Below are 10,280 nucleotides of genomic sequence, written 5' to 3' on the forward strand. Positions count from 1 at the left end.
GCATTTTTTTGTAGTATTTCTGGAGTAGTATTTCTGTAATCTAGTATTACTGTAGTAGTATTTTTATAGTGTCTCCATATTAGTAAAGATTTTGTAGTATTGCTGAGATGTATTTTGTGCTATTCCTGTGCCTTTTTTTAGTATCTCTGTCGGGGTATTTTTATAGTATTTCTGTAGCATTTTTTTCGCATTACTGATATCTACATTTGTAATATTTCTGTAGTATTTTTATAGAATTATTGATATGTTTTACATTTATATTTCTGCCCCTCCTTCTCTCCCTTTCTCTCTGTCCCTCTCTCTTTCTTTTTTCCTTCTTTCTTTTTTCTTGATTTCTTTATTGCTTGCTTACTTACGTGATGCGTGTGTTTCTTTCTTTCTTTTTTCTTTCTTTCTTTCTTTTTCTTTCTTTCTTTCTTTCTTTCTCTCTCTCTCTCTCTCTCTCTCTTTCACTCTCTCTCTCTCTAGTCGAGTCAAGTTGAGTTTAGTCAAGTCTACTCTAGTCTTGTCTAGTCGAGTCCAGTCTACTCGAGTTGAGTCTAGTCTAGTCGAGTTTAGTCAAGTCTAGTCTAGTCTAGTCAAGTCGAGTCTAGTCTACTCGAGTGTAGTCTAGTCGAGTCCAGTCTACTCGAGTTGAGTCTAGTCTAGTCGAGTTTAGTCAAGTCTAGTCTAGTCAAGTCGAGTCTAGTCTACTCGAGTCTAGTCTAGTCGAGTCCAGTCTACTCGAGTTGAGTCTAGTCTAGTCGAGTTTAGTCAAGTCTAGTCTAGTCAAGTCGAGTCTAGTCTACTCAAGTCTAGTCTAGATTTATATTTCTGCCCCTCCTTCTCTCCCTTTCTCTCTGTCCCTCTCTCTTTCTTTTTTCCTTCTTTCTTTTTTCTTGATTTCTTTATTGCTTGCTTACTTACGTGATGCGTGTGTTTCTTTCTTTCTTTTTTCTTTCTTTCTTTCTTTCTTTCTTTCTTTCTTTCTTTCTTTCTCTCTCTCTCTCTCTCTCTCTCTTTCACTCTCTCTCTCTCTAGTCGAGTCAAGTTGAGTTTAGTCAAGTCTACTCTAGTCTTGTCTAGTCGAGTCCAGTCTACTCGAGTTGAGTCTAGTCTAGTCGAGTTTAGTCAAGTCTAGTCTAGTCTAGTCAAGTCGAGTCTAGTCTACTCGAGTGTAGTCTAGTCGAGTCCAGTCTACTCGAGTTGAGTCTAGTCTAGTCGAGTTTAGTCAAGTCTAGTCTAGTCAAGTCGAGTCTAGTCTACTCGAGTCTAGTCTAGTCGAGTCCAGTCTACTCGAGTTGAGTCTAGTCTAGTCGAGTTTAGTCAAGTCTAGTCTAGTCAAGTCGAGTCTAGTCTACTCAAGTCTAGTCTAGATTTATATTTCTGCCCCTCCTTCTCTCCCTTTCTCTCTGTCCCTCTCTCTTTCTTTTTTCCTTCTTTCTTTTTTCTTGATTTCTTTATTGCTTGCTTACTTACGTGATGCGTGTGTTTCTTTCTTTCTTTTTTCTTTCTTTCTTTCTTTCTTTCTTTCTTTCTTTCTTTCTTTCTCTCTCTCTCTCTCTCTTTCACTCTCTCTCTCTAGTCGAGTTTAGTCAAGTCTACTCTAGCCTTGTCCAGTCGAGTCCAGTCTACTCGAGTTGAGTCTAGTCTAGTCGAGTTTAGTCAAGTCTAGTCTAGTCTAGTCAAGTCGAGTCTAGTCTACTCGAGTGTAGTCTAGTTGAGTCCAGTCTACTCGAGTTGAGTCTAGTCTAGTCGAGTTTAGTCAAGTCTAGTCTAGTCAAGTCGAGTCTAGTCTACTCGAGTCTAGTCTAGTCGAGTCCAGTCTACTCGAGTTGAGTCTAGTCTAGTCGAGTTTAGTCAAGTCTAGTCTAGTCTAGTCAAGTCGAGTCTAGTCTATTCAAGTCTAGTCTAGTCTACATTTATATTTCTGCCCCTCCTTCTCTCCCTTTCTCTCTGTCCCTCTCTCTTTCTTTTTTCCTTCTTTCTTTTTTCTTGATTTCTTTATTGCTTGCTTACTTACGTGATGCGTGTGTTTCTGTCTTTTTTCTTTCTTTCTCTCTCCTCTCTCTCTGTAGTCTAGTCAAGTCGAGTTTAGTCAAGTCTAGTCTAGTCTTGTCTAGTCAAGTCTACTCGAGTCTAGACTACATTTATATTTCTGCCCCTCCTTCTCTCCCTTACTCTCTTTCTTTGTTTTCTTCTTTCTTTTTTATTGCTTGCTTACTTACGTGATGCGTGTGTTTCTGTCTTTTTTCTTTCTTCCTTTTTTTCTCTTCCCCCCCCCTCTCTCTCTCTGTCACTTTTCTTTCTCACTCCCTTTCTGTCTCTTTTTCCCTGTCTTTCATGCTCGCTTTGTGTTTTTCGCGCTCTCTTTCATTTTTTCTCTCTTTAATCTACTTGTTTGGCCCCATGTGGGCCCTGAGCTTTGACATTTTTGCCCTGAAGCGTATTGTAAAGTCAATCTGTAATTAACCACTAGCTAAGGTCGCGGTAAACGCAAGAGAGTCTTCTGGCGAGTGTCCAAGTAAATATCTCTTTTCTTCTTTTGTACCTTGACATTTGAAAAAAAAAATGTGCCAAGAGCGATTTTTCTGGCACCATATTGTGTTTATCGTCACGTTCTGAATCACAAGTTTCGCATCCCGTTACAAGAACTGCGCATGCGCACATACTCGCGCTCCTGCCACACTTTCGTGTTGTGGTGTAAAGTTAAGAAACCATCTTTATTTTTAAATATAAAGAAACAATTGAAATACAAATTTAATAAAGGAAACATAAATAATGGAAAGCGATACTAGTGTGTGAAAAATAACATCATTTTTATGATTATTTTCATTTTACATTGAAAGGGAAAATGCTGTCGGTGTAACGGGTGTAATAATAACTTTTATTTTATTGAAATTCCTGCTAAAATATGTGTATAGTTTTTGGTAAATGTCCTGCAATGCTGAGTCCAACAGTGCCATCTGCTGGTATGGGGTGGGGTTTGGTTTTGGCTTCTAACATGTGACCAGGAGGCGGGGTTTTGTCAGTTTAACCAGAGTACTACAAAGAGATCAAAGAGATCAAACCCAGCAGAAAAAGCTAATGTTGTGACTCATCCATTTGCAGAACTGTAATAATAAAAACCTCATCATCCAGTCCAGCGTGAATGTGGATCTTTGGTGGGACACGTACAACGCGGTAACATTGGTGCCGTGACCCGTGACTTCTATCAAACTCGCCGAACCGAGGACTGTCCTACCTGCCACATGAGCTCACAGTATTTGAAATTTTAGTTACATGAGCGATATTGTTTAGCTCATTACAGTGCAGTGTCACAGTGATACGAAGGCTGCTGATTTATTTTGTGATTTTGACTTATTTACATTTTTTTCTGTTAATCTTTGAAACATGTTTAATCAGAGCAATGTGTTAGCTCCACAATTTGACACACCTATTCACTTTGGCAGGGGCAGGGGCATGTTTACCCCCATCCCCTCTGATAATAGTTCTACCCCAGGTGGTGCGACACATAGAGTAGAGGCAAGTTCCAGTGTGAGCACCCATAATGCAGCTGACCAACATGCTAGCCTACCTTCACCTCAGGTCAGACCCACATCTACGCCAAATTCCGCGAGTGAAATTTCTGAGGGTTTAGCTGATCACATGACAAATATTATTCAGGAGATAGGACATAAATTGGCTGATAGCATATTCTCAAATATACAGTCACATAATATAGTAGCTCCTAACGCTGCTGCCACACAAGATGAAGCAAACAGATTGAGTCAGGTGGTAACGCAGAGAAAGGTTAAGGAACCGCCGTCATTTATTGGGGATGGCTCAGACTCAATAACAATACATGAGTGGGAAGATCTAATGAGGACATTTATAAAAAGGAGTGATGTGAAACTTGAAGAGCAAGCAGAGGAAATCCTTATACATTTGAGAGGAAAAGCTAAAGATGTAGTTAGGTTTAGCATTAGAAACAGTAATATAGACGTCTATACCCGCCCTGACATGATTTATAGTCTTCTCAGGAAATACTTTAGCTGTACCAAGTACTCTGCTCTCCCTTTAGCTGACTTTTATTCAACTTTGCCCAAAGACCAGGAAGACCCCTATGACTACTGGCTGAGACTAAACAGAGCAGCTGACCTTGCCTCTGAGTGCTTGAGAGAGCAGGGCAAAACATTTGACAACCCTGAAATAGAGGTTACTCGCATATTTATTAGGAACTGCCCATGCAAGGAACTGGCACTCACTTACAGATCAAAAACCATCGAAAAGTGGTCAGCATGTGAGGTACTAGAGGTGCTGAATGAATACCACGCTGAGAAGAGCTACAAAGCAGATTCCCTACAACAACCTGCGAATAGAGCGGAAATTGCCGTACACAAAGCTGAGGTGAACCATGGTCCAACCCTCGTGCACGAGCCACCTCAGACTTCGAGCCCACAGTATGTCTCTCTAACGGACGTTATTAGTATGTTGGAGAAAGTTCTGATACGTGTTACCTCGACCCAGTTTCAAGAGAGAGGGGGAGCTCCAACCAGGCGACCTGGAGCCAGAATAAATGGTTTCACTGCCAAGCCATGTATCATTTGCAAAGAAGTCGAACACAGTGCTCTCTCTCATTGCCGAGACAAAAACCTTTGCTTTCACTGCCATGCCCCAGGGCATTCTCGACGTGATTGTCCAGTGACGAAAGTTGTCCCGCTGCCTCAGGGAAACTAACTGATCTGCGCTTAGGGGAGAACAGTGCAGATCAACTGAGTATACCTCCCACCACTAATGTGAAGCCTGACATGCAAGACAATAAATCAATTTATGAGTTGTATAGCAACAAGATACCTCCATCGAAGAAGCTGATCTTTCAGGGGTTTCAGAGAATAGCGGAGACTGACGAACTGTTTTACACACCTGTACTTGTGCAAGAAGGCCCCACTTTCAGAGCGCTGTTGGACAGCGGGTCGATGGCTTGTACAGTAAGTGAGGACACAGCTAAGTACCTCCTGCAGCAATTCCCTGATATGATGAGTTACACGGCCGATGATTATGTCATTGTAGGCTGCGGTGGACACCAAGTTTCTCCCAGAGATATGTACGACATTCACGTCACAGTTTACGGGTGCCAAATGATAATACCAGTAATGGTGGTGCCAGGCCAGACAGAACAGATGATCCTTGGCAGCAATGCCATCAAATATATTTTGACTCAATTGAAAAGTACTGATGGCTATTGGAGATTAGTTTCCACTCCTGACAACGGTCTGTCCGATAACCACAGTCAATTCCTGTCAATGCTTTCCAACACAGAGAGATGGAGAGGTGATTGCATTCCAGACAAGGTAGGGACAGTAAAGATCAAGAGTTGCGTGACGCTGAATCCACGGACCGAGTACGTTATTTGGGGCAAGTTACCTGAGTTGGCCGGGGCATCAGCGGGCAGCACAGTGGTCGTTGAGCCAACCCAATCTAAGGCTGCGCCCAGACAAGTCCTTGTCGGACGAGTTGTTACTCCACTCTGGGGAGATGGATGGGTGCCTGTTAAAGTCTTTAATCCCACGGACAGAGTTGTGGTGCTGAGAAGAAACAGGAAAATTGCAGATGTGTCTCCTTGTATCGCAGCGGAAGACCTGCCCAATGCAGAGGAGGTCAAGTGCAACGTGCAGAGTGTACAGAGCAAAGAGGTCCGACCCAGGTCAGAAGAGGACATGATGCGTGCATTGGAAGCTCTGGGACTGCAAGACATTGACCTGAAGTCATGTGAGGTTTCGCTGCAGTGTAAAGACAAGCTCCTTCATATCATCGAACAATTCGAGTCAATCTTTTCTCGCCATAAGATGGACTGTGGAGAGGCCAAAGAGTTTGTACATCGTATCCACCTTGTTGATGATAAGCCGTTCCGTCTACCCTACAGACGTATACCACCAAGTCAGTATGAAAAACTGAGGACGACTCTGAACGAGATGGAAGAGAAAGGAATTATTCAGAAGTCGACTAGCGACTATGCATCTGCGCTTGTTCTCATATGGAAGCGGAATGGAGAACTAAGGGTATGTACTGATTTCAGAAGGCTTAATGCAAGAACCATAAAGGATGCCTACCCACTACCGCATCAAGCTGATGCTTTGGCCGCACTTGGGGGAAATGCCCTTTTCTCCACAATGGATCTGACGTCAGGCTACTACAATGTCCCCTTGCACCCTGACGACAAAAAGTACACGGCATTCTCCTCACCATTCGGCCTTCACGAGTACAACCGGCTCCCTCAGGGACTTTGCAACAGCCCAGCAACATTTATGAGGATGATGATGTCAATATTTGGTGATCAGAATTTCATGAGCCTATTATGTTACCTGGACGATCTGATGGTGTTTGCCCCCACAGAGGAAGTTGCACTCCAACGCCTGCAGATGGTGTTTACTCGCCTTAAGGAACATAACCTCAAGCTCGCACCCAAAAAGTGTTTTTTCCTCAGACGGACTGTGAAATTTCTTGGGCATGTCATCAGTGAGGATGGAATTCGGACTGACCCCGAGAAAGTGAGAGCGATAAATGACGTACAAGTCACTGATCTAATGGAGTCGGATGGCAAGACGCCATGCCCTAGTAAAATCAGATCTTTTCTAGGCATGGTGATGTATTTCCAAAGCTTCATTGAAGCATGTTCTGCGAAGGCAAAACCTCTGTTCAGGCTCACATCTGAATCTGGTGACAAGCATAAGCGCAAGAGAGCCCGCAAGAAAGGTCAAGTGAAGCTGACGCCTGCAGATTGGTCCGATGCATGCCAGAACGCCTTTGAAACACTGAAGCACGACCTCGTGACAGGTGTCACTCTGGCCCACCCAGATTTTGATGCGCCGTTTATTCTGGCTGTCGACGCATCCTTTGATGGGATTGGAGCAGTCCTGTCACAGCTGCCACCTGGTGGAAAAGTAGCCAGACCAGTCGCCTTTGCAAGTAAGACGCTCTCTCGCTCCCAGCTCAACTACCCTGCACACAGGCTCGAATTTCTTGCCTTGAAATGGGCGGTATGTGATAAATTCAGCCATTGGTTGAAAGGAAGACACTTTACCACGTGGACCGACAATAACCCACTTACATACATTTTGACCAAACCAAGACCTGATGCGTGTGAACAGCGGTGGGTAGCGAAGCTAGCTGCATACAATTTTGACCTGAAGTACATTCCCGGACCAAAGAACATCGTAGCCGACGCTCTGAGCCGTGAGCCATTTGTACGGTCATGTGTGGGTCATCGCCTTGTTACCGAGCCCTATACTTCGCTCTTGGACCAAGTCAACAGGGTGAACAACAGTACTGTGCAAGAGGTGTTCAGAGTATCCAACAATTGTCACGCTGTTGTAGACGAGAGTGCTGGGACATCAGACGAGTCAGTAAAAAGGGCAATTCCATCAGGCTCCAATGGTTCTGTGACATCAGAAGAGGTTGCTGCTGTCTTCAGTGCTCAGTCCACTGGTGGCGTGGGTCAAGTGATGGGAACAGACGCCAACTTCAATCTTCTGCAGAAGGGAGATCAGTCAACGGCACTCCCACAGAGTCAGCTTGTTGGTTTACAAGAACAGGACAACACAATAAGCAGGACCATGTACTTTGTGCATAGACACAAGAGACCTACCAGGCGTGAGAGAGCTGTCGAGTCGCCTAGTGTGATGAAACTACTGAAGCATTGGAGCAGACTCACCATACAGAATGGCATGCTCTACAAAATAAGGAAAGATCCTCACATGGCCAAGAAAATCTTCCAGTTTGTGGTGCCTGATTCATTGAAACAGAAAGTCCTTCAAGGTTTACATGACTCAGCAGGTCACCAAGGCCAGAACCGTACTTTGTCTCTGGTGCGGCAACGATTCTTCTGGAATGGCATGGAACGTGATGTTGTGAATTATGTCAAATCCTGTCAGCGCTGTGTAGTAGGGAAAACACCGGAACCACACAACCGTGCACCACTCAAGAACATAGTCACCTCTGAGCCTATGGAGTTGGTCTGTATAGACTTTTGGACTGCTGAGCAAGAGAACAAGTCTGTAGATGTCCTGGTCGTAACTGATCATTTCTCCAAGATGGCGCACGCCTTCCCTTGCAGGAATCAAACCGCCAAACAAGTTGCTCGCCGTCTGTGGCAGGATTTCTTCCTTGTCTATGGTTTCCCACGGCGTATCCACTCTGATCAGGGAGCTAATTTTGAGAGCAAACTGATCAAAGAGCTTCTAGAGATGGCAGGGGTGCAGAAATCCCATACCACTCCGTACCACCCCATGGGAAATGGCATCGCAGAACGATTCAACCGAACATTGGGAGATATGATCAGAACCCTTCCCCCTCAGCCCAAAGCAAAGTGGCCACAAATGCTGCAGCAGCTCACATTCTGCTATAACTGCACAGAGCATGAGACAACAGGGTTTGCACCGTTTTACCTAGTGTTTGGTAGGATCCCTCGTCTCCCTGTCGATGTCATGTTTCAACATGCTAATACCAATGATGCTGTTGTCAGCTACTCTGACTTTGTACGCCATCTGAAGAAAGATCTACATGAAGCTGCTCAGATTGTACAGAGGAATACTCTCAGAGAACAGACTCGTCATGCCAAGCTGTACAACCGTAGGGCCAAAGGATCACCTCTCGTCGTGGGAGACCGGGTGTTGATCGCCAACAGAGGTGTCCCGGGGAAACGCAAAGTTGCAGACAAGTGGGAGTCAACCCCGTATGAAGTCATATCAGTCAAGCCTGATCTCAATGTCTACAGAGTCAAGGATTGTCTGACGGGCAAAGAGAAGGTAGTTCACAGGAATTTGCTGCTCTCTGTTAGCTTCTTGCCCTGTGAGGATGATCTGGCCAGCGAATCTGAACACTCAGAGTCTGACGCTGCTATGCATGGAAGTGATGTATGCCCTGATTTACCTGACGCGGTTGAAGACAGTGATGTCCGTACAGTAAACTGGGTGATACAGGCAGGTGAAGAGCAAGTTCATCCAGAGGTAGAGGATAACTCACTAGACAGCAGATCTGATGCCCAGTCCGACTCTCGCAGTGTTGATACATCCAGCCGAGGAAGTCAGCACATCCCCGAACAAGATGTTGACCATACTTCAAGTGACAATACGGAAAGCCCATCACAGTGCTCTGAAAACATGATCCCTTTGGGTATGGGTCTCCCAGACGAGACCCCATTGAACACTGACCATCTGGACGCAGACTCCCCTGATACTGACTGTTTAGACTTGACTGCCCCAGACCTTCAAGCTCAGGTTATTTGTGCTCAACCTAACCGTTATGGTCTTAGGGTCCGCCAGTCCATCAGGCCTCCTAGTCGTCTTATTTGTCAGATGAATGACCATGTGGTAGGTGACAATCATCTGTCCGCAATATCTGCAAGTTCCTAGTTTAAGTTCAGTAGAGATGCACTTTCAGTTTGAGTAACAAAGCTTGAGTAAGAAACAAGAATTGTGCCTATGTGAGCACTTACAACTACAGGAACAATGTTTGATATTTCAGAGATGTAACAGGCATCTTTGAGTCTGTGCTTAGTTAGGAGTTTGCTCGCCTCCTTTCTTTTCACACTCCTTTTTGGGAGAGTTTTAGAACTGACATGCACTTCAGTTTGTTCCTTGTAATACTGTACCAGTTTTCGTGTCCTCTTTTTCATCAGTATTTGCCTTTTTGGCATGTGATTTTTTTTCTTTTTAGTGTAGCACTCCCATATTTAGCAGAATTTCAGGGGGGTGTATGTAACGGGTGTAATAATAACTTTTATTTTATTGAAATTCCTGCTAAAATATGTGTATAGTTTTTGGTAAATGTCCTGCAATGCTGAGTCCAACAGTGCCATCTGCTGGTATGGGGTGGGGTTTGGTTTTGGCTTCTAACATGTGACCAGGAGGCGGGGTTTTGTCAGTTTAACCAGAGTACTACAAAGAGATCAAAGAGATCAAACCCAGCAGAAAAAGCTAATGTTGTGACTCATCCATTTGCAGAACTGTAATAATAAAAACCTCATCATCCAGTCCAGCGTGAATGTGGATCTTTGGTGGGACACGTACAACGCGGTAACATCGGTACATTTCTTTCAAGAGAAAGGAAGAACTAAATTCAATAAAAGTTTACATTATATCGTCTAATCTTGAATAATGTTATTTTTTTTCTTTTTAAAGTATTTTATTACATGTTTATGCAGCGAAATACTTCCTCAGAAATACTAGAAAAGTACAAAAGGACTACAAAACTAAATACTCTATCCATTTTAGTGCTTAAAAACAGGTACTTAATATCGTGTTTTTCTTTCGTTCTAAAAA

The sequence above is a fragment of the Urocampus carinirostris genome, chromosome 16, assembly GCF_059441175.1.
Source record: "Urocampus carinirostris isolate Australia breed hairy pipefish chromosome 16, RoL_Ucar_1.0, whole genome shotgun sequence".
NCBI classification, from domain to species: Eukaryota; Metazoa; Chordata; class Actinopteri; order Syngnathiformes; family Syngnathidae; genus Urocampus; species Urocampus carinirostris.